The 24287-nt window shown below is 44.4% G+C and overlaps 2 long non-coding RNA genes across 2 annotated transcripts in view; both read right to left on the bottom strand.

Annotated features, from left to right (window-relative positions):
- The window catches only part of LOC103170609, a 66861-nt gene extending 65543 nt beyond the window's left edge, over window positions 1–1318 (bottom strand). The window contains exon 1 of the long non-coding RNA XR_003759020.1: window positions 1290–1318. This is a non-coding gene — a long non-coding RNA (uncharacterized LOC103170609). The remainder of the gene's footprint in view (window positions 1–1289) is intronic.
- An 11268-nt stretch (window positions 1319–12586) lies between these two features.
- LOC114814609 lies at window positions 12587–14667 on the bottom strand. The gene is made up of 3 exons (XR_003762380.2): window positions 14288–14667; window positions 13101–13214; window positions 12587–12724 (listed from the first exon to the last, which is right to left on the bottom strand). It is a non-coding gene; the product is annotated as an uncharacterized LOC114814609 (long non-coding RNA).
- Window positions 14668–24287: the final 9620 nt, after the last annotated feature.

Raw genomic sequence — 24287 nt, 5'->3', positions numbered from 1 at the left:
TGGCGGGATGGGCACCGCCGGGGACTTTAATCACCTTGGCGGCCGGGGGCACAATTAAAAGCTCCGGGAGGGAGGGAGGGAGGGAGAGAGGGGGCGGGGGGAAGGGGAGAAGCCGGGAGAGAGAGGGAGGGGAGGGAAGCAGCCGGCGGTGTCAGCCGAGGATAAGATCCTTTCATCCTCTGAGGCCCGGCCGTGGGCAGCGGGGAGGGCGGGGGCGGGAAATCAGCGAGCGCTTTATTGCCGTGTCACTCCTCCTCCTTCCCCACCTCCCACCTCCTTACCCCCCGCCGAGGGGGGCAGGACGGAGCGGGGACCGGGACTCAGGCACACGCCGACCCATTCGCCCTCTCTCTCCTCTCCCCCCTTTCTCTCTCTCCTCTCCCTTCCTTTCTCTCTCCTCCCCTTTCCCTTCTTTTCTCGGTCTCTCTCCCTCCCTTTCTCTCTCTCTCCCTTTCTGTCTCTCTCCCTCTTTCTCCCTCTCTCCCTCTCTCCCCCTTCTCTCCCTTCCTTTCTCTCTCTCCCTCCCTCCCTTTCCTTTTCTCTCTCTCCCTCCCTTTCTCTCGACCTCTCTCCCTTTCCCTCTCTCCCTCCCTTTCTGTCTCTTCCTTTCTCTCTCCCTCCCTTTCTTTCTCTCCCTCCTTCCTTTCCCTCCCTTTCTCTCCTTCTTTCCCTCTTCCCTTCTCTCTCCCTACTTCCTCTCCCCGCACCCGCCCCCCTTTAATAATCCATCCGGCAGAAGGAGCGGGGGCGGCTGGGCGAGGCCCCAAGGCGCCCTGCCTCCAGCCCCAGCTTTCCCTTCGGGGCGACCCTTGACCCAAACGCCCCTGCCTCGACTGCTGCTGGGCGACGCCCCCGACCCACAGGTGGGGGAGGGGGGGGCTAGAGACCTGCCCCTGCCCTCCGTGCGCCGTCCGTTGGATGGTCCCGCGCCCAGCCATGGTGGGAGGCCGTCGGGGAGGAGCCCAGGGTCCTGGGTCCGGGGCGGGACACCCGGGCTTGCCCCTCGGCGCTTCCTCCCTACTAGCCGGCTTCTGCCACGTGCCATACTGACCCGGTGACCCCGAGCCCGCGGTCGCCCCGCCCTGCCCACCTGCCCACCTGCCCCGGGGCCTTTTGCCCAACGAGGGCCCAGGAGGGGCGCGGGGGTCGGGGCCCGTCCACCCCGCGACGGAGGGAGGGGCGGCCCGGGGGCTCCGGGAGCTGGACCTGTGTCCCCCCGCCCATGTCCCCCCCCGGGCCGCGGTCGCCCCCGTGGTCGCCCCCCGCCGCGTCTGCTCCGCGGACCTTACCTTCCTCGGGGGAGCCCGCGGCCGGGCACGCACGCACCGCCCGGAGGACGCTCTGCCTGTCTCTCTGTCTTGTCCCTGTCTCTGTTCTGTCTGTCTCTCTGTCTCCTCCCGCGGAGCTCCGGCGGCCCGGCGCCGGCCGGTTCAGGGAGGACAAGGGGCCGCCGGGAATACTGATGCCGCCGCCGCCGCCGCCGCCGCCGCTGACTCACCGGGCGCCTGGGCGGCAGCCTCTTCGCCCCCTGGTCCGGCCCGGCCCGGCCGGCTCGGCAGCCCAGACCCGGCCCGGCCAGCCCTGCCCAGCTCAGCCCGGTCCTGCCCGACCCAGTCCAGCCGGCCCAGTCCGACCCGGCCCAGCTCAGCCCAGCCCTGCCCAGCGCAGCCCTGCCGGCCCCAACCCAGTTCGGCCCAGCCGGCCCTGCCTGGCCAGCCCGGCCAGCCCGGCAGCCGGCCAGCCCGGCCCGGCCCTAACCTGTCCAGACCAGCTCAGCCCCGGCCTGCCAGCCCAGCCCAATCCAGCCCAGCTCAGCCAGCCCTGCCAGCTCAGCCCAGCCCGCCAACCCAGGCCTGTCTTGCCTGCCCAGCCCAGCCCAGCCCAGCCTAGCCCAGCCCAATCCAGCCCCGGCCCGACCCAGCTCAGCCCTGCCCTGCCCAGCCCAACCCTGCCCTGCCCAGCCCAGCTCAGCTCAGCTCAGCCCTGCCCTGCCCAGCCCAGCCCAGCCCAATCCAGCCCAGCCCCGGCCCAGTTCAGCCCATCTTGGCCCGGCCCGGCCCAGCCCAGCTCAGCCCAGCACGACCACCTTGGCACCCATGGGACCGTCCGCGCCCCCCCCCAGCTCCGGTCGCCCATCATAACGTGCGGGAGGAGAAGGGCGCCTTCGCCAACCGGGCCCCTTGTCTGGGAGGGTTCCAGGAGCCAGAGCCCATCCCCAAAGCAGCCTCAAACCCTGGACTTCCCCAAGCAGGATGCCACGGGGCCTCCGAGCAGGATGCCAACTCCCTTTCTAACGAACGGGAAGCTCCGGACGCGCACGGGCTGGCTGGGTGGGCACCCTAGGGGCCGAGGCTGACCTCCGACCCGGGGTAATCCTCGACCCTTCCACCCCTTCCTAAGATCTTTCCCTCTCCCTCCTCCTCCTCCTGCTCCTCCTCCTTTTCTCAGGTTCCCTAGGAAAACGGGGCCCGGGGTCGGTTGGGGTGGAGTGGGGGGCTTTCCGCTAAGCGCTTTGAGATGGATGGGAGAGGCCCCGGACACTGTGGTGCTCTAACGCGGTCCGACCGCGACGGTTATTTAGGAAGGGGCTCAAAAGGATGGAGATAATTCCCCTCCCAACCTCCTCCCGCGGCCCATTACGATCTGCTAAAGGTCTGCAAATAAAGTCGAAGAAAGCCGGCTCTGCGCGGTGGGCGCCTCGCTTCACCTTAATCGAGTTTGAATTTGAGGGAGACAGGAGAAAGAGGTGATTCGGATGGAGTTGAAGAACAAGAGGGCTCTAGTAGCAGGATTCCAGGATAATAAGGACTCGTAGCCTCCACCAGCAGCCCGATTCCAAAGAGGTGATGCTAACCAGCAATACCGTAATCGGCTTGTTGGCTCCGATACAGCAGAACTGTGACTTGGTCTTTTTTAATTGCTGTTTTTGGCAGGAAAACTATTTAAAAAGAGTTAGTGAGAGGCCGTTCTACAGGTCACAACTTTACCTTTGCTATTTTAAATAGTATCCTCTACTCTTGCCAATCATTTATTTAAATAACGGCATATAAAAGAATCCCAGCAGGTGCTTTAAAGAACCAAAACAAGTTTGGTTTTTTTTTTTAAAGTAGGGATTTGGTTGCCAGAATAAAGTGCATAATTGAGAGAAAAGGGATTTTATTAGTGATTCCTAACTGTGAATGTTCTCTTTACTAATTAAATGTTTGGACTCGGTTGCTGAGTCAATACGGATGGTCTCATGTCTGCAACCCTGAAATGGGAGTTGAATGACAGGTTTCTAACTTGTAGTTTCTAACGATTTCACATCGGTTAATGGCATGGCCATTTATTGCCGGAAAAATCGTAACCTTCTTGCTAAAGCCTGAAGGGGATCATCAAAATCTCTTCCTTTGCACGTTTCGTCTTTCATTTAGAATAAGTGTTATTTTTACTTTTGGAATGTGACTGTGATCTTACACCAGTCAGTCACATTTCAAAGTGTAGGGCTTGGGTGAGGGTAGGATCATGGAAAATGAAGAAGTGAATGACTTCTCTGAATTAAGTCTTCTGGTACAAACCAGCCAATCCCGTTAGAATCACAGAATTGATGACTGGGGGTGATTTTAACCATATGAAACTGCTTAAATCAAAGTAAAGGTCTAGTATTTTTAAAAAAATAAATGGGGCTCAGTTAGACCACCTTAAAGGCAACAATAGAAAGGAAAGGAAAAACAAGCAAAAAACCAAGCCAGATATCAAAACAAAATCCAGTTTGCTCTGGATAGTCTTGATTGGAAGCAACACAAAAAAAGGGAGCAGATTTTTGAAAAATTATCAGCAAATCCTGAAAATCCCCTGTTGAAGATAGGCTCGGGCTTCCTCAAAACCCTACCTTTCCAATATTACCTGTATACTGAAGCCTGTGGTACTCTGTAGTCATTTGTTTCCAAGTAATTCTTCAAAGTAGGTGAAAGCCACCATAGCGCCTACCTTTTTCATCCCGACTAATTTAGGAACCTTAACCCACTTAGCTTTTCAACCAAATGAAGCTTACCATAATGCCGGAGACAGACTGAAAAAAGTCTTCAAGGAATAAGAAACCCTACTGACCTTGAAGCCTTCCTAAAAGGCCACATCCTCCAGGAGGTATTCCATGACTTATTCCTCCTACTTAGTTGTGTCATTACACTAGCCACCATTAGTATTTGGGTGTGTATTGATTTGCTTATTGTACATTCATTTTTTCTTAGTTTTGTTTTTATTAGTTATATACATGCTTTTTTTCTTATCCCATTCCATGCATGCAATCTATGTCTACCCGCCTCCCCCATTAGATTGTAAACTCATAGACTGTGTCTTCTATGTTTACAGTGCTCTCTCAAGTGTCTGGGAGAATGTCTGTACCGCAGTTTACACTCAGTACATCCGGGTGATGATGACAATACAACCCTCCCCCCCCACAACCCTACTTTCTCATCAGGCGTGAAACAAAAGAACCTAGGAAGAAGCCAAACTCATGATGATGATGTCTAATTTTTGTTGGGGGAGGAAATTTTGCTTCTGAATTTTGCTGGCAATAGGGCAGTAGATTTCACTTGTCATTAAGCTTCTTGTGGGCAGAGATTGAATCACCTACCTCAGTTGTATTCGCTATAAAGCACCCGGTGCTCAATAGATACAGTTAACTAAAACAGATCTTAGTTAAGTCTGTGTGTGTTCCATGTCACTGAGGCACCAATGACCTCCTCATAGCCAAGACCCATAACTACTCTGCCTTAATCCTCAACCTCTCAGTGGCCTTCAACACTTTGCACCGCCGCCTTCTCTTTCAGATCTTGGTTTTGCCAACTCGATATTCTCCTGGCTGTTTTCCTTCTCTGACCACTCCGGTTTCTTTTGTTGATTCTTCATCATCTTCTCATCCCCTAACCGTGGGTGTCCCTCAAGGTTCTGTGACTGCTTACTCTTTTCCCTCTACACATGCTCTCTTGGGGAACTTGTCTACTTGTATGACTTCAGCTACCATTTCTATGAGGATGACTCACAGATCTATCTCTTCAGCCCTTACCTCTCCCCTGCTATTTAATAGTGCATCTTCTCTTGCCTTCAGGACAAGGCAATGTTCTGAACATCTTCAGGATGTTCTGCCAGCTCCTTAAATGCGATATATCCAAAGTTGAACTCCTCATCTTCCCCTCTAAATCATTCCCTTCCCCAGCTTCCCCATCTCCGTTGGCAGTATAATCATCCTCCCTATGATGGAAGCCCTCAGTTTTGCTATTGTCTTTGACTCCTCACTGCCATTCTGTTCTTCCACCCAATCTTCTGCTAAAGCCTGCCAATTTTTCTTCAGAACATTTCAGGAATCTGCCCTTTCCTCACCACCGAAATAGACACTGGTTTTCATCTTGTTTCTACTACAAAATAATCTGACAGATCCCCTCTTACTCCTAATACCAATATACTTCTCCTTGGTCCTCACTATAATGATCAGACTCCTCCTGCATTTCCTCCCCCTGCCCCCAGAATCCATTCCCTCAACTTCTCTTGAAAATTTCCCCTTAATCCTCTCCTCTACCTTGTTATTCCTATCTACTGTTTCTTCATTTCTTTCCTCCAGGGTCATTTTCTGTCTCTGGGTCTGCAGAACTCTCTTTGAGAAACATCTACCAACAGAACTTACAATAGGACACAGGAACATAAGACTGTGGGCACTACCATTCCCAGGTCAGGCCCATGGTCCACCCAATTCTACCTGACAGTGGCTCTAGGGCACTTGAAGGAACAGTGTGCCCATCTCCTTCCTGGACATCCAACTTCAAGGTTATGGTTGGATCATCCACCATACCCAACTTTCCCTTTAAGCATCCACTATGATCTATGATCTTTTCAATCTTAAATCTGCTTAAACTGCATTTGAGCCATCTCCTAACCTTTCCCTCTAATAACCTACTTTGGGTTTGGGGGGGCGGTGTCAGCCCATTTAATTTTCAGAGCCTGAAATTGCCCGGCTTCCTCATTTCTCCAATAGAAACAGTGAATCAATCAATCAGTAAGCCACTGACATTTACTGAGCATCTACATGTGCAGAGAAGGAGAGTAAGTGCTTAAGAAAATTACCGGCCCCCCCCCCCGAAAATATGGCCCCTGCCATCAAGGAGCTAACGAATCTAACATTTTACAATATTAAAATCCATTCCACTGACTCTTTCTACCTTTCACTTTTCAGCACTGCGTGTAGTTGACTACCTGAATTATTGAATGCCCTTGAAACTTCAGAATGCATGGTGAATTCCTGCATTTATGAGCTGGATTGATTTTTGACAGGGCCTAGGTATGGGATCTGGTTATGCTGTGTGAATCTGGGGTCAGGAGACTTTGCTAGATTTAGTTTGGGAAAGTCTACATTTACAGCAGCTGTAGTGAGGCTTCCTGGAAAAAATGCTTTCCTAAAATGATGATAGTGCATAATCCCAGTCAAAAGAAGAAATTTTTTTATCCCATAAAGAAGTAACCTTGGTTAAGTAATAATGCGAGGTGGAGAGCTCTCACTGGTCACATGGAGCATTCATTTAATCATTTAAACTTTTATATAGACATGTCTGTCATTAGCTCATAATTTGTAGACTAGAGAGGACTGTGATTCATGGAGAACTTGAAAGCTTTGCTAATGCTTCCAAAACCTGACTGGTCTCGGGGGGTATATAGCTCTGGTCAACCTGAAAGAGTTACGGGCCTTAACAAAAGGCAAACCACTATACACCCAAATAGGAGAGAACACATTCACTTTCTACATAGAATCTGGTGTGACCAAAACTTCTCAGAATGTCAATCTTGTCACAGCTTGTGTGCAGGGTGGTCCTAGATGATTCAAACTATGGGGCGATCTCTCACTTCACCTGTTATGATATCTCTAACCCTTGAATTTCTTATCAGTAAGTTCTATGGTTCCTCTGAAACTGTGACACTGGCAACCCACTTGTCAGAAAAACTGTCTTACTGCTGGAAAGCACAGATCTCAGTCTGCCAATTTCACAGGTCTCTTCAGTAGAGAAGCAGCATGGCCTAGTGGGCCAAGCATTGTATTCATTCATTCATCCATCCATTCATTCATTCAATAGTATTTATTGAGTGCTTACTATGTGCAGAGCACTTTACTCAGCTCTTGGAATGTACAATTCTGCAACAGAGACAATCCCTGCCCAGTGACAGGCTCACAGTCTAACTGGGGGAGACAGACAGCAGAGCAAAACAGAACAAAACAAAACAAGGCAACATTATCACAATAAATAGAATCAAGGGGATGTACACCTCATTAACAAAATAAATAGGGTAATAAACAATATACACAAATGAGCACAGTGCTGAGGGGAAGGGGGAAGGGGGAGGGGAAGAGGGTGGAGTGAGGAGGGGAGGGAAGGGGGAGCAGAGGGAAAAGGGGAGGCTCAGTCTGAGAAGCCCTCTTGAAAGAGGTGAGCTCTCAGTAGGGAACAGTAGCATGGGTCTGGGAGTCAGAAGGACCTGGGATTTAATCCCTCTAAACTGTCAGATCATTGTGGGCAGGGAATGTCTTATTGTTGTTGTACTTTACTCTTCCAAGTACTTAGTACAGTGTTTTGCATGCAGTAAGTGCTCAGTAAATATGATTGACTGAATCTAATCTTGGCTCCACCATTTGTCTGCTGTGTGACCTTGGGCAAATCACTTAATTTCTCCACGCCTCAGTTTCCTCCTCTGTAAAATGGGGATTAAAACTGTGAGCTCCACATAGGACATGGAATGTGTCCAAACTGATTAGCTTGTATCAACCCTAGCGCTTAGTACAGTGCCTGGCACTTGATAAGTGCTTATCAAATACTATTTGAGCAGAAGCAAAGTCTCATTTCGATGCCTACAGAGAGTGGCAGAAATCTGAGGGCAGCCACTAGGGGACACCCCCAAGAACATCTAACTCCATCCATTGTGGGGCAAGGGGACTTGGGTCCTGTGGCCAAGCCTTTGCAAGAATTCTTGTCCTCAGAGGGCCTCCTCCCTAGAAGCCAGGGAGTTAGCTAGGCATCATTACAACCAACTTCCCAGAGAGGAAACAGAGAACCAGTCCAATTCCGGGAGCTCCAGATTCTTCTCCTGGGAACTGAGGTCAGAATAAGAAGACTAAGGGCTGTGCTGGACATGCCAGCTCTATTATGGTACTGAGTGCTGACTCGGTGCCACACATTCTGCTACATACTGCGGTAGGCAAAGGCCAAACAACCTTAGATCCCTGTCCCACAACAGAGGCAGGAAAAAATGACAAACAGTAGGAGCACTGCAAAATTCAACAATAAAAAATTAAAGCCATTAAAATATGAACTAGATTGTAAGCTCCTAGAGGGCGGGGATCACATCTACCTACTCTGTTGTAGTCTCCCAAGTGTTCAGTACAGTGCTCATCAAACATTAAGTGCTAAATAAATACCATTGATTGATTGATTGACGCTAAAATAGTATTTGGAGGGGGTAGTCTACCTCCTCCACCTTTCTAGATTTGGGGAAGGCAGGCTGGCCTCCTTTCACTCCTGGTGGGGCTGGGGCTTCACCCTCATGAGGCAGGATGGGCAAGGAAAGGAGAAGTTACTCCGGGGTAGACCACAGAGCTCACTGTGGGGAGGTGACCCTAGCCATGATGGTCTAGTGCTTAGAACAGTGCTTGGCACATAGTAAGCACTTAACAAATACCACCATTATTATTACCAGCTCCTGCAGCTATTGTTGATTCAGTATTTTTACATGAAGGTAACATGTATGTGTATATGGGTGTGTGTTTTTGTGTGTGCGTGCATGCAGGTTCCCACAGGAGAGTTGTGGCTTCACCTGGTAGACCATATAGCTATTCTCTAAAGATTGTATGCTCAGTCTCCTCAAATTGTTTTGCCTCATGATCGATCAATATCGTTGAGGGTCCTCTTTGTCATGATCAGATACTGTAGGGTCTCAGTGAGTCTCAAAGACCTCAGTCTAAAGGGTCTTTCACTTGAATCATAATTTAATGTAATTTCCTCAACAGGCAAATTTAATCTCTCAAAGGTGAACAAATATTACAGATAAACTTGTCAGTGGTATTTGGCCAAATTCCCAGATGTTGTATACACTAAAACCACAGCTTTATATGGAGCCTTTCTTCCTAAGAACACAGAACACTTTCCCACCAGTGATCTCATTTTATCTTCGTATGGGGCCTGAGGGGAAGAAAAGGACAAGTGTTATTCTCATCTCCATTCCACTGTGGTGGACTGACTTGCTCAAGTTCAGCCAGTGGCATAACTGGGTCCCAGATCCCAGCTTGATAATCTGCTCATAGCACTACACAGCCTCTCCAAGACCTTGCTATTTGATGATGTACTCATTAAAGTGGCATGTCCTTTTCCGCCAAATAATTTAAGGACACTGACCATGCTAAAACTGGAAACAAGTAGAGAGAAGCAGCATGATCTAGTTGAAAGATCATGGGCCTGGGAGTCAGAGGACCTAGTTTCATCCACCATTTATCATCTGTGTGACTTTGGACATGTCACTTAACTTCTCTGTGCCTCAGTTCCCTCATCTGCAAAATGGGGAGTCAATACCCATTCTCCTTTCTACTTAGATTATGAGCCCCATGTAGAACCCGATTATCTTGTATCTACCCCAGTGCTTAGTACATTCTTGGCATATAGTAAGCACTTAACAAATGCCACAGTCATTATTGTTATTATTAAGTCAATAATAACACAACTCAATCTTCATGATCTTGCTGCCAACCCAAAGTCTATGCCTTTCCTCCTCCCTCAACTGCTTTCCCTATTGCTCAAATGCCCTCCCTTCTTAGTCCCACTGAGCTTCACACCTCCTATCTTTTAGAGGAATTTTGAAAGGCATTCCTTGATTAATCAATCAATCAATCAATGGAATTTATTAAGTGCTTTCAATGTGAACTATATTAAATGCCTGGTACAGTACAGTAGAGGTGGTAGACATGGTCCCTTCCCATACGAAGCTTAACAAGCAATAAAGTTATCTGTCGAACGTTTACTATGTAAAGAGCACTGTTCTAAGTGCTTGGGAGAGTACAGTTCAATAAAATCCTCCTGGCCAAGCTCTGCTGTTCATGGCCCCTCACCATTCCAGGTGATGAATCTCCGCACCATTCGGGGTCTATAACGGGCTAGGGAAGGGCAAGAGAGGGATGGGGAAGGCAAAGTTAGGGGTGTTGTATGATCTAGCCCTAACTCTGAGGATGAGTGTTCAGAAGGTCGGTCATCACACAGTTCCTCCAAGAGTCCTGGGTGGGATGGATGCCTCAGGCCTGACTCAGGAAATGATTTGGCTCAAAATCTTTTGTCTAAGGACATGTTAGGAAGCATTACCATGACCAGCTGCCTTGTCCCCCCAAATCCAAATAGGGGTATTGAGGGGAAACAGTGTGGTCTAGTAGAAGGAGTCTGGGCCTGGGAATCAGAGGACCAGAGTTCTATTCCTGGCTCTGCCAATTGCCAGTTGCTTGCTGTGTGACCTTGGCCAAGTCACTTAACTTCTCTGTGCCTCAGTTTCCTCACCTGTCAAATGAGGATTCAATACCTGTTCTCCCTCCTACTTAGACTGTGAGCCCCATGTGGGATGGGGATGGTGTCCAATCTGATAATCTTGTATCTACTCCAGCACTTAGGATAGTGCTTGACACGTGGTAAGGACTTAACAAATACTATTAAAAAAAAATCAAGACAATTTATGAGTAGCATCATCAGTTCCAAATTGGGGATTTGTTGGGCAGAAAACAGGGCACAACCAAAAGGGCCATGAAGAATCAGGGAGTGTCTGCTTTGCTACTTTATCCTACTGCTAATTTGAGTAGTTTGCCTGGTGCTGACATGATAGGCCCTTGGCTTTGAGAAATTAGGACTTTGACTTTAAAATTATTCAAGTCTTGCCCTAGAAATAGAAGAATATATTCCTACCTTCATTGGTTTTGAACTAATGAGGTGTTGTTTAATCTGCAAAAACCCTACTAATTAGTTTGTACAGCAAATTAAAAATAGTTGAGCAAAAGGAAGATTACCAGCTTTACAAGAAAATTAGCATCTGCCTATTTGGCCAAGTTAAATTCTTTTAAAAGTTGTTTATTTCTTGGTTCTGTGGCTATTCAGACCTCCTTACTCTGTCAAAATAAAGGCAAAGCAGGATCATCGAAGACTCAGACTCCTAGCCCACTGTTTCAAAGAATCCATATATTCTTAAGACATTTGAGAGTTATAAGGAATAGGCCTTATTTTCTGCAAGAAGACCATAGGCAGGAGAACATGTGATCTGATGCAAAGCAAATGGGGGTTGGAGTCAAAAGAATGAAATTTTTGTTCCACAATTGCCACCAGCCTCAGATAAATGATGTCGAAATCCTAAGAGAAAATAAATGTGGCAATCAAAAGAGAAGGCATTAAATTTTTTTCCTGAGAATTATCTAGCCTGTTCTTTCTCCATTCTTGAAACTGAAATTCATTAGAAACTTTAGGTATTAGTGTTGATCAGATGAGATGATTTAAAGCAAAATGAAGGGGTTGACCAGATTAAGCTTCAAATTATGAGGTTGAAAATTGTTCTTTGGGTGTTCTATGAGGTTGTTAGGGAGCTACTTGTTTTTCTTCTCTTTATGGAAATTGTTACATTTATCTATTTCATAAAGTTTCATAGAGGATCAGTTGAGAAGCAGTATGCCCCAGTGGAAAAGGCATGAGTTTGGGAGTCAGAGGATTTAGGTTCTAATCCCAGCCCAGCCATTGAATACAACAACAACAATAAAAATAATGAATTTATTAAGTGCTTAATATATGTCTAAGTACTGTGATAGACACAAGTTAACTAGGTTGGACACAGTTCCTTCCCCATATGGGATTCACAGTCTAAGTGGGAGGGAGACCATATATGTAATCTCCATTTTACAGAACAGGAAACTGAGGCACAGCAAGCAGTTGGCAGAGCCAGACTTAGAACCCAGGTCCTCTGACTCCCAGGCTCATGCTCTTTCCACTAGGCTATGTTGTATGACCTTGGGCAAGCCATTTAACTTCTCTGTGCCTCAATCAATCAGTGGTATTTATCGAGCATTTACTATGTGCAGAGCACTGTGCAAAGTGCTCGGGAGAGTACAATACAACAGAATTAGCAGACGTGTTTCCTGCCCATAAAGTTTCCTCATCTGTAGTACTTGTGTTCCCTCCCACTTAGTCTGTGAGCCACCTGTAGCAGAGGAACCTGTCCAACTCGATTATCCTGTGTCTACCCAGTGCTCTATACAGTGCTTGGCACATAGTAAATGCTTAATAAATATCATTCATTATTTTTATTATTACTAAGTAGTACAGCATATCGGTAAGTTCAGTGAACCGTTAAGAGGAACAACATTTAATCATTGCCAAGAAAAGGGTAAAATTCATCTTTAAAAGGAAAGCAGGATTTTAACTTGTTAGTGCTTCAGACCTATTAGAATACTGTATCTTGCAATATAGAGAGGGGTTTAAGGCACATGATGGTAGCTCACTATATAAAGCCAAAAGGATGGTCCTTCGGAAATAAATGAATTTAGGCACTAAACACATAAAGGTTGCTAGATCTTCATATGAGCCAAAATGTACACAGCCATCCATTAATTGGCTTCACATAAAGATAAGTCCATCTGTTGGCATAATCATGCGTGTTCTTGGAGGTAGAGTGCCTCAAAAGATTTGAAAAGTTCCTGTACAAATGAAAAAAATAGGGAATGAAATAATGGTTCCAGGGACTTCTCATTACTGTCTTTATTTCATTTCTTTAAATTTTGCAGGAAAGTGGAGGTGGTGATACTGGAAAAGTCTGCTCAGCTGCCAGAACTATCGTTACGGATACTGACTGGTGCCAGGTGGAGCCAGTAGAGACACTGGACCCCGGGGCAGGTACCACAGACATCAAAATAGCTGCCATCACTTCACCATCCTTCTGGCCGCAGCCCCCACAGCTGCTGCCTCAGAGGGGTGGCAGGGAGAAACGGGCAGGAAGAGGAGCGGTGGTTGATAGGGGGTGGGGGATGAGGAAAGCTTGAGGGAGAAGAGCAGGAAGGGGACATGTATTCTTACCACATTAGCAAGAATCTAATGGCCGAGCCTCAGTGACAGGGATGCAGGAACCGGCCTTCCATAGGCTGCCTATCGGCTTTAGCTGAAATGGCTGTGATTTTCTTGCCAAACACTCTGAGGGGCAAATAAGGAATAACATGCTGAAGGCTTAGGAATCAGAGATAATGCAACACAATAATACTCATAATAAGAAAAATATGTGTCAAACTGCAATCTTTTAAGTTTCCTTTTAATTCAGTGATCCTGTCATCTCACAGCTATAAGGAGCTTCTAACTGAACCCTGCTCCTGGGCTCTGGATTGTGCGCTTGATGCTTAAGGGATCTTAAAGGAACCTTCTTTTCTTCTATTGTAAAAAAACAACAGAAACTGTAGCAGATATTCTCTGACAAATTTTCAAGGAACTTTCTGTAAGAGTAAGTAGTAATGAGCTATGGTATTAAAATTTAAACTAACGGAGAGCTATCAGCAAGTATTTTGAGCAAATGTCATATTTACACCTAGTTAACAAGGAACCTATTTCTGAAGTGGCTCAAAGCAGAATTCACAATTCAGACCAAGTCTGGATTGCAATTCCCCAGTGAGATTTAGCTCCTGAGAGCAGGGATCGTGTCTACCAATTCTATTGTATTGTGCTCTCGCAGGCACTTTAATACAGTGCACTGAACATAGTAAGTGCTCAATTAATTCCATGTTTGATTGACTGATCGAAGGAATAGCTTGAATATTTATCTAGCATTTCATTCTATGTGGAGGATCCTTTAATGAGTTGATGTCTATTATTAACTGAGTCACTAGAAATAAACAATTTAAAATAAATAGAACATTATAAAATTGTAAACAATGGTAATACCCATAACCACAAAACAAACCGAACGGTACTTCTTCGGGAATATTAGGAAAAATATCAACACAACATATTATTCTTTGGGGAAATGTACCCTAACAAATTTTTCTATAATTTGAATATTCTTACCCTCTTAACTCTTGGGTCATGTCCTATGTTATGTAAGTACAGGAAAAGGGAACTTTTCCAGAATATAATTGACAAAATACAGAACAGAGATGGGAGTCATGGAAGAAAGAAATCTATTCATTTGCATCAGTGACACTGCTGTATCAGAAATGTTTTTGTGCTGTTTTCAAAGCACCCGAAGTATACTTTTAAAGGAAGATAAGAAAACCAACTTTTAATTCTGCCCACTGCAGTCCATGGCACAACTTCCAGATGGTGATATTCAAATCCTTTTGATATTTCTCCAGCTAGGAATAAAATACATATGAGTGTAAAAATCTCTTTCTCAGAAAAGAACAAATGAATCCAAGCACTGGACAATCTCTGTGTATGTGCCTGGGTGAAATAGTTGATTCCTACTGAAAAAGCCAATAAGGTTATGTGAAGATGAAATAGGTGAAGTGGAAGCAAATCCACTGGTTTGACTAAACCAGTGTAACGAAAACTGGTGGAAGATTGATAGACTATTGAGAACTGTAGAAGGATTTTTCAAATCAACCCTCTCAAGCCTCTCCTTTGCTGGGCAAATCCACTGACGGAATGGCTAACTGTTTTCATTTTCGAAGGTGTTGTCATTTACTAAGGGCCCATTGTGAACAGAACCCTGGAAGCATACCATAGAAACAGTAGAATACTAAATAGTATTCTAGTTCATACTAGAAGACACAGTTCATGCCCTTGAGGAGTTTACAGCCACCCATGCCTGCTGGTGTGGCTGAAAATACTAATTCGGAACTACCAGCCAATTTCACATTATGGGCACCGAATTCCTAATGCCTATACAGTTACCGCAAATGGGACCCATCTGTTTTCAAAGGTGATGATGGAGTCTTTCTACTGTGAGCAACGGAATAGTCTCTGTCCTGCCAAAGACTTAGAGACTGAGAACTTACACAAAGGAATTTACGTAATGCTTCTTGTTTCCTGATCTTTGTGAAGCTGTCGCTGAAGGAGTGTAGCCCACCTCCCACTTGTTCCCTGTCAATCTGTTGCTGTTGCCTCTTAGCAGTCCAGTCCTTTGTCTCATGGTTTGACAGTGGGCTTCCCTGGATCCATGAAATGTTTATTCTCTCTTCCCATTTGAATTTACTAGGTTGAATTTCTTTTGTGTCATTGAAGGAAAAACAAGCAATTCTATATAACTGTTTTATTAACTTTGATTTTTTTTTAACTTCTGATAAGTTCAGGCACAAATCTACTCATGCACTGTGCTTAGACACAGGATTGAGAAGGGTTTCACTGAGAACTAAAATTTTAATTTTAGTGATGAAAGACATTTCAGCCAACTGGACCTCACTTTACCCATCCTGAGGACGATTTACCTAGTATTTGTAATATCTACAGGAGGGTTATTGTGAAATTTCCAGGGTGAAAGAAGGTAGAGGAATTATATAATCATCCAGAACCCATCCAAAGTTATTTAAGAAGCTTATTCAAATATGAAGTTGTGAGGTAACTTCGGCATACACCAGACAAAAATTTTGCTTAAGCAGTCTATTGTGTGCAGCTTTCACTCATCCCACACACAAGCTCATGTGAAATGTCAGTGCTACGCTGTTATGCAAACACTCAAGCTTTCCTTACACTAAGCTGTAATAGCTAGCTGTACTGTTAATATCTTTTTCAGCAAATAAGGAAGACCTGTTAACCCATCAGGCAAGGGAGCATTATGAACACATGGGAACCACTGAACCTCTAAAGAGGGAGTTGCACTCCATGTGGTCTAGTGGAAAGAGCTTGGGGCTATGAGTCAGGAAATCTGTTTCTAGTCTCAGGCCTTTCACTGGCCTGCTGGGTGACCTTGGTCAACTCACTTAACCTCCCTCAGCCCCAGTTTCCTCATTTGCAAATGGAGATTCAATATTCTTCTCCTCCTACTTAGAATATGAGCCCCATGTGAGACCTGATTATCTTCTATCTACCCCAGCACTTAGTATAGCGCTTGGCATATAGTAAGTGCTAAAAATCAACAAGTATTATTATTATTATCAATCATATTTACTGAGCTCTTCTGTGGGAAGTACAATTTAACGAAGTTGGTGGACATGTTTCTTGCCTCCAACAAGCTTACAAGCTAGAAGGAGATACAGACCTTAATATGAATAAAAAAATCATGGATATGTACATAGTGCTTAAATGGGAATAATCATATCTTCCGCCCTATCTCCAGGGATATTGTGTGCATAAAAATGCAGTAATTGAAATCAAGCACTTTCAGTGTGACTAGTGGAAAGAGCAAAGGTCTGGAATTGGGAGGCCCAGATTCTAATCCCCCCCAACTCTAAACCCCACAGAACTTGTGTATATACCTTAAATTATATATTACAAATTATTTATTTACGTTAATATCTGTCTCCCCTCTAGATTCTAAATTCATTATGGGCACAGAATATGTCTGTTACTTCTGTTGCATGTACTCTCCCAAGTGCTCAGTAACAGTGCTCTGCAAATTGTAAGTGCTCAATAAATACCTTTGATTAATTGATTGATTGATAGTCCTCACTCTGCCATTTGTCTGCTGTGTGACCTCTTGTAAGCCTCCATACTTCCAGTTCCTCATCTGTAAATTGGGGGCTGCCTGTTCTGAGTGTGGATGTTGGGGTCCACAAAATGGGGATAAGATACCCAACTGGAACCTCACTTTTGCACTATGGGTTCCACGTAGTACAGGACTGTGCCAATCTTGCACCTTGGCGTTTGGCACATAGCAGATGCTTAATAAATATTTTTATTAATCATAAAAACAAAAGCTCTAGGCAAATCCAAGCTTTGATTCTTTCCCGCATTCTGATGCAGGACCTCCTTCTGATGGAATATCTGTTGCAGGTAGAATTGACTCAAACTTCTGCTAGAGCTCAGGAGTTGGGGGGGAGCACCAGCACCTTGGAAGGATTGAGGGGAACCCAGTGGTAACCCCCCTCTCCCCATTCCATATCAAAGCTATTATAGATGTCAGGAGAAGCAGACAGTGCTGGGTGGCCCTGCTTTCTAGACTGCCTAGGCCCAGGATCCATGAGGTGTTCCGTTCATGGGCTTACCCCCACCCTCTTCCTCCACCCCCAGATTAACCTCCATTTCTCACATTCCATAATAAGAATCTAAGAACATTGGAACTCCTCCGCTGAGCCAGTTCTGTGGCCTAATGGTCCAGTGTTCCTCCTCCAACAATAGCCACAGAAGGAACTGTGTGCTGGTTGTCCCCCTCGACACACGATCCTCCTGTTCGATCTGGGCCATCCGGCAACCAGGACTTTCTCCTCCACATCTCCAACCTTCCTCTCAGTAGTCTACTATGAATCTTCTTTTAAAAAAGGAAAGCTGATGCAGATGAATTAGCAATCTCTCCATAGTACCTAAACTATCTTGTTTGGAAAGGTAGAGTTCACAGATGTCACATAATTTGATTTTCTGATTGAGAATTTTTACTCAAATATTTACTCTAGAGTAAATATAGGTAGAGTTCACAGATGTCACATAATTGATTTCTGATTGAGAATTTTACTCAAATATTTACTCTAGAGTAATGAGCCCAGCCAGACTTGGAGGTTCCAAAATTCATATCTCCTTGACCCCATGAAAGAATCCCAGTATCCATTTGTGTATACAGAGGTCCAGGTATGATACCTATCTACTTATTCATTTACTGCATCTTTCCACACTTTCCTTGAATACATCTGTTTTGAAGAGTTTTTCTGATTAGATCATGAGCCCCTTGACAGCGGGGGCTATCACTTTCATTATACTCTCCCAAACCTTAAATACAGTGCTCTAGACAAGTAGATGGTCAATAAATACTATTGATATTTGACAATGTTGACGACTATGATGATGATAATTATGATAATGATGAGATATGAAGTAAGTCAAGGATAAAAAGAATGGACTATTTTTAATCTTTCAATCTGGCAAATTGGTGTATGAGTTACCCTTTAACTTTCCATGGTTTTTACATCAGTAAACATTTCAAGATTCCTTAATCAGACTGTTTTTCCCCCATCCCCCGCTTTGGTATCCAGCCCTATCTCACCCAACCTCATCTCTCGTTCTTCTTTACTGCTTTTCTTTTCTGCCCCCTGAAGTACTTATTCCTGGTACCTGAGCCTCCCCAGTGAGCCTGTATCCGCCTCATTCCTTCTATGTGGACTTGCTGCTTTCTCAGACCCTGTATCTTCTGGCTGTGGCTTCTCTGATCACCTCTTCCCCCGTCCAATCTGCTAAGCACTGTCACTCTCCATTCCCATCTCTTTGTTCCTAGAGCCTTTCCCCCCAATCCAGAGCAAAGGTGCTTAGTGTAACTTGTGGCAGAGAGTGAGTGTATAGAGTGTGTAAGCTTTTCCTTTTTTTTTAGTCATTCAATCTAACCAAGTCCACCTAATCCATCAATTTATCAAAAGGGATAATCAACCAGCAATGGCAGTGATAGCAGTCAGCTAGATTCTTCCTCGAGTGCCCCTTCTGCCCATAGTCCTATCCTTAATCCAGGCTTACATTGGAGTCAAAGGAGAATCACTTGGCCAACTATTCAGCTTCTCATAGACAAATACAACATCACATCTACATCCATTTACAACAAAAGCTTCAGTTGAGAGGTAAAGCATGGTCTAGATGTCAAGGAGCATGGGCTTAGGAGTCAGAGGAAGTGGGTTCGAATTCCAATTCCACCACTCGTCTGCTCTGTGGGCCTTGGGCGAGTCACTTAACTTCTCTGTGCTTTCAATTACCTCATCTGTAAAATGGGGATTAAGACTGTGAGCCCCACGTGGGACAGGGACTTTGTCCAACCTGATTATCTTGTATCTAACCCCAGTGCTTAGAACAATGCTTGGCACATAGTAAGCACTTTAGAAAAAATCATTACACCATCTTCTCTTAAGGAGGGCAATGATATCTAGGCCAGAGATTTAGACCCATTCCAACAATCTTTCCCAGCATATGTAGCTAACCGAGGCTTTTGACCTCCCGACAGCAGGACCAGCTTCTCTCCTGTAGATAAGAAGGCATAAATCCTAAATTGGTCCATAGTCTCCCACAATTTATTGTCATTCATCAATTCATTCAATCGTATTTATTGAGCACTTACTGTGTGCAAAAGCACTGTACTAAGTGCTTAGGAGAGTACAATAATATCAACAGACACATTCCCTGTTAACAATGAATTTACAGTCTAGAGAGGGAGAAAGTCATTAATACAAATAAATGGGTAATAAATAAACAGTTACAGATCTGTACAAAGTGCTCTGGGGCTGGGAGGGGCAATGAGCAAAGGGAGCAAGTCAGGGCAAAGTAGAAGGGAGTGGGAGAAGAGGAAAGGAGGGCCTTAGTCATAGAAAGCCTCTTGGAGGAGTTGTGCCTTCAGTGCAGGCTTTGAAGAGTGGGAGAGGATTGTCTGTTCTGCCTGTAATCAATCAATCATATTTATTGAGTGCTTACTATGGCAAAGCACTGTACTAAAGTACTTGGAAGAGTACAACAGAGTTGGTAGACACATTCCCTGCCCACAACGAGCTTACAGTCTAGAGGGAAATGCATATAGGGAAATGGCCTCCCAAGAAGGAAGTTTGGAATAAAAAATATTATATAGTTACTATATCTCTTGATAATCTTGGAAATCAAAAACATCCTAGTCTTAGCGAGGCACAGCCTAATTCACAAACATAGGTATACTAAAATATTTCAGCTTAAATGTTCTAATAATAATAATTAATTAATAATAATACTTATGGCACTTGTGAAGCACTAACTATGTCCTAAGCACAATTCTAAGTGCTGGAGTAGATAGAAGTTGATCAGGTTGGACACAGGTTGGGACACCACATGGGGCTCAAACTCTTAATCCCCATTTTACAGATGAGGTAACTGAGGCCCAGAGAAGTGAAGTGACTTGCCCAAGGTCACACTACAGACATGTGGATGGAGCCAGGATTAGAACCCAGGTCCTTCTGATTCCTAGGCCCATGCTCTAGTCCACAAGCCACACTGCTTCGCACAGCAGTCAGGGTATTTGACTGGCCCTTTAAGAGGCTGGCTCTCTGAAAGTGAATGGGTTAAAATATCAAGTATAATGTGTTTATTTAGCCTCAAACATTTCTGGCATTTTTTCTAATTTTTTGGTCACAGTATTTGATGCAACAGCTTTTGTTTGCTCACACTTGTCTCTCTTTTTAAAATTCGCATATCAGCAGTTAAAAGCTATTTTTTTCTGTAACATCTTGCACTTAGTACCCAGTGAAGATAGAAACTGTTTGTTCCATTTCTTAAAATGCATAAAAATCATACTAATTTTTTAGAGACAAAAAAAGAAACTAGAGGATTCTAGTGCCCCAGGTGTGGAAGATTGGGCATTACTGCTGATTTAAGCAATCTCTATAAAGGCTTTCCATCAGCAGTGGTTTGCCCAATTAACATCCTTTTCCTAAACAACTTGAATTTTCAGACAGAAAGCAGAGGTCAAAGGAAGTCAATTTGCAGGATCAGGTAGGTTCGCTTTTTCGTTCACAGGGATGGCTCTGCCTGGCGAAAGGCTCACATTTTATTCAATTTACTAATCTAAGGTGTCGGGGACAGTAAAAAGATGAACAAAAATGCAAAGGATCATGAGGAAGGTTATCAAAAACCAACAAACACTGAGTTTCATCACTTTCCTTTTCCAAATACCCTTTTGAGTTTGAAGCTATTCACATCTGGAATGTAAGTATATTTATATCTGGAATACTGTACCTTTAGGAAGGACACAAACACAGTTCAAGAAGAACATCAGAAGAGAGGCAATCAAAATGATTAGAGAATAGAGCAGCTTCCAAATCGGAACAGAGGGAATAATTAGTACTCCTGAGGCTAGAGAGGCACCGGCAGAAAGGAGACAAGATTGAAGTTCATAATAGAAACAAGGAGGGCCTAGTGGAAAGAGTATGGGCCTGGAAGTCCAGAGAACCTGGGTTCTAATCCAGTCCTCTGCCAATTGCTTGCCTGTGTGACCTTGGGCAACCTCTCTGTGGCTCATCTTCCTCAACTGTAAAATGGAGATTAAATCCTCCTCCCTCTTAGATTTGAGCACAATGTGGGACAGGATCTGCGTACAACCTGAATAAACCTCATATATAAACCAGCACTTAGAACAGTGTTCGGCACGTAATAAGAACTTAACAAATACCCATAAAAAAATTCACAGAATTATGAAACCTCTGTAGAGGGCAAACCAGAATTTCTCTCTCCCAATCCAGAGCACCGGGATGAGGGGCACCCACTGAATTTTGAAGGTGGAAGTTTCAAAACAAATAAAAGGAAACATTTCCTCACCTAGTGTTGGTAGCATAAAGGATTCAACTACCACCGAGAGTTATGCAGGCTGAAAATATCATTAGATTTAAGAGGGACTAGGCTAAATTCACAGGCAAGAGGTCCTCAGTGGGTTGTTGGAGTGTTTAGAGGGTAAAGTTGCGGTGAGAAGACCAAGAAGGGTTTTAGTTTATGAACTATAAGTTCATAATGGATTACTGGAGGGAAAAATTAGGGATGTTCAGGTGGTATAATCCCCGAGCAGGAGAATGGAGCTCTCTCTGATTGTGAGCCATATGTGGGACAGGTATGGTGTTGGATCTGATTATCTTGCAACTACACAGTGCTTGGCACAGAGTAAGCCCCTAATAAATGCACGAGAAGCAGCGTGCTCACTGGAAAGAGCACGGGCTTTGGAGTCCAGAGGTCATGGGTTCAAACCCCGGCTCTGCCACTTGCCAGCTGTGTGACTTTGGGCAAGTCACTTAACTTCTCGGTGCCTAGTTCCCTCATCTTGTAAAATGGGGATTAAGACTGTGAGCCCCACGTGGGACAACCTGATTCCCCTGTGTCTACCCCAGCGCTTAGAACAGTGCTCGCACATAGTAGCGCTTAACAAATACCAACATTATTATTAAATGTCCATCATTATCAAAGGAGGGCAATCATCACTTGGTTTCCTCCAAGCATCATGGGTGGAATGGACCATCAATTCTGAACCCAGGATTACATTTCTCAATTACTTATGCTCTTCAAGGAAACATGAGAATACTTTTACGGGTTAATTTTATGAAGGAAGGAGATCTAGTGATAACCACATGTATCATTTAGAGGAGAAAAAAAGATGAAATAAGCTTGAAACAAACTGAGAAGTCAATTATAGTAATCTTTTGCCCTCACTAATCATTTATAAAAAAGAATGACTATCAGCTTTATTAAGGGATTTTCTTTTAATACTTTTTACCTTGTACATACATACAAGGAAATATTTTCAGCACTAGTGTGCTGCTCAGCATCTCTGCATGAACCACTTATAGATCCTGAAGGGGCTTGAATCTGAGTCCCTATCCTTTCAAAGCAGGGAAAAACAAAGAATATTGTATTCCCTGGAAGAGCTTGTAAATAATAATGATAACTAATGTTTATTTGTTGGCACTAATGATGTGCCAGGCACTATAGTAAGGGCTGGGGTGGTTACAAGCAAAGTGGTTTGTACATAGTCCCTGTCTCAATCCTTATTTTACAGATGAGGTAACTGAGGCACAGAGAAGTTGAGTGACTTGCTCAAGGTCACACAGCAGACAAGTGGTGGAGATGGGATTGGGAGTCCATGACCACCTATTCCCAGGCCCGTGCTCTATCCACTACACCATGATGCTTCACATCTGCTTGTAGTGTTGTGCTAGTGTCTGTATACTGGAAGCTCACTGAAGACAGGGAATGTCACTGTCTATTGTTGTGTGTTGTACTTCCCAAGCATTTAGTACAGTGCTCTGCACACAGTAAGCTCTCAATAAATGCAATAAGAATGAATGAATGACTAATTCCTTCCAGTTGATTTCAACTTCCTTGGCGGCATTTGATGGCCACCATCATTTTTCAAACAGAGGTGCCCACTTAAATTAAAAATGTTAACATTTTGGTTGTGAATTCCAAGTTAAGCCTTGAAGTAATTTGCGGGAGTGGTTAATGGGAAATCCAAACTCCTGGCATCTTTGCGGGGTAAGTGCATTCCACATTTTTTAGTGGTGGAGAGATACATCACTGGACCCATTCAGCCCTTACCAGCTGGTATTTCCTAAACTTCTCTGTGTCTACCATTGGAAAGCAGAGGTGTTACCATCTAAAAGGAAGACACTGAAAAACTAAATGCCCAGTGGAATTCAGTAATGTAGGCCACAGTGTAAATTGTGGTGAGGTTGAGTGGGGGGGGACTGTTCTAGAAAAACTGTAACTAATTAAATCCTGCCTCTAGCTAGGTAAAGCTGAGCTTAAAGCAAAGCCCTAAATGCACAGAGTAAAGAGTGTGGTGAGACATTTTAAGAAGGACATCTCTCTGAGAACCAAAGGAGGAGGAAGCAAAAGGTACAACCATTGTTAGCCTGATTCAATTCTTTTGGTTATTATTAATGTTAAGTAATAATAATAATTGATAATACTATAATAATAATATGATGATGGTATTTGTTAAGCTCTTACTATGTGCCAGGCACTGTACTTATTATTATTAGTTAAATGCCTACTATGTTCCAAGCTTTGTAATAAGCACTAGGGTAGGTAAAAGATAATCAGGTTGCTGATATGTTATGAATGTAAGGTGCTTGAACCAAAAAACATATACAGTGGAGACTCAATTACTGCCCTAAAACTGTGGCTTAATCCTCTAAGGGGAACATTATTTTCACTGGTTCCATTAAAGAAGCCAAGGAATCCGTTCTAATACATGATATTGGTTGTAGAGCCTGGTGGTGAAGGTTGAAATATTGGTTGACAGGGTAACCAACAGAGAGACTTTCATTCTTCTTCTGTTGCACTGGCCATTATTGCTTTGTTATTGTTCATTTCCCTCTGCCAAGTCTCTCCCTGGCTCTTCCAGGGCCCTGGGGATAGAGCTCTGAAAGAAAGAGCAAAGAAACTGGGGTTTTGTTATTTAATTTTTTCCTTTTAGTCAATGACCAAATAGCTCAAAACTCATCTTTTTCATTACATTTGTAAAATAAGCAAACAGCTGTAAATTTAAATTCAGTATCTTTCCTGATGATATAGATGAAGGAATCAGGATCTTGCTCATCAGATTTTCCAACAATTATGATTTGGACTTAGCTGCCAACATTAGGGGATGTGGGAATGAAATTCAAACTTACCTGGATAAATGAGAAAGAGGTTCTCAAAGAAACA

Source organism: Ornithorhynchus anatinus, chromosome 1, assembly GCF_004115215.2.
Source record: "Ornithorhynchus anatinus isolate Pmale09 chromosome 1, mOrnAna1.pri.v4, whole genome shotgun sequence".
In the NCBI taxonomy this organism is placed as follows: Eukaryota; Metazoa; Chordata; class Mammalia; order Monotremata; family Ornithorhynchidae; genus Ornithorhynchus; species Ornithorhynchus anatinus.
This window is presented reverse-complemented; position numbering and strand designations above follow the sequence as displayed.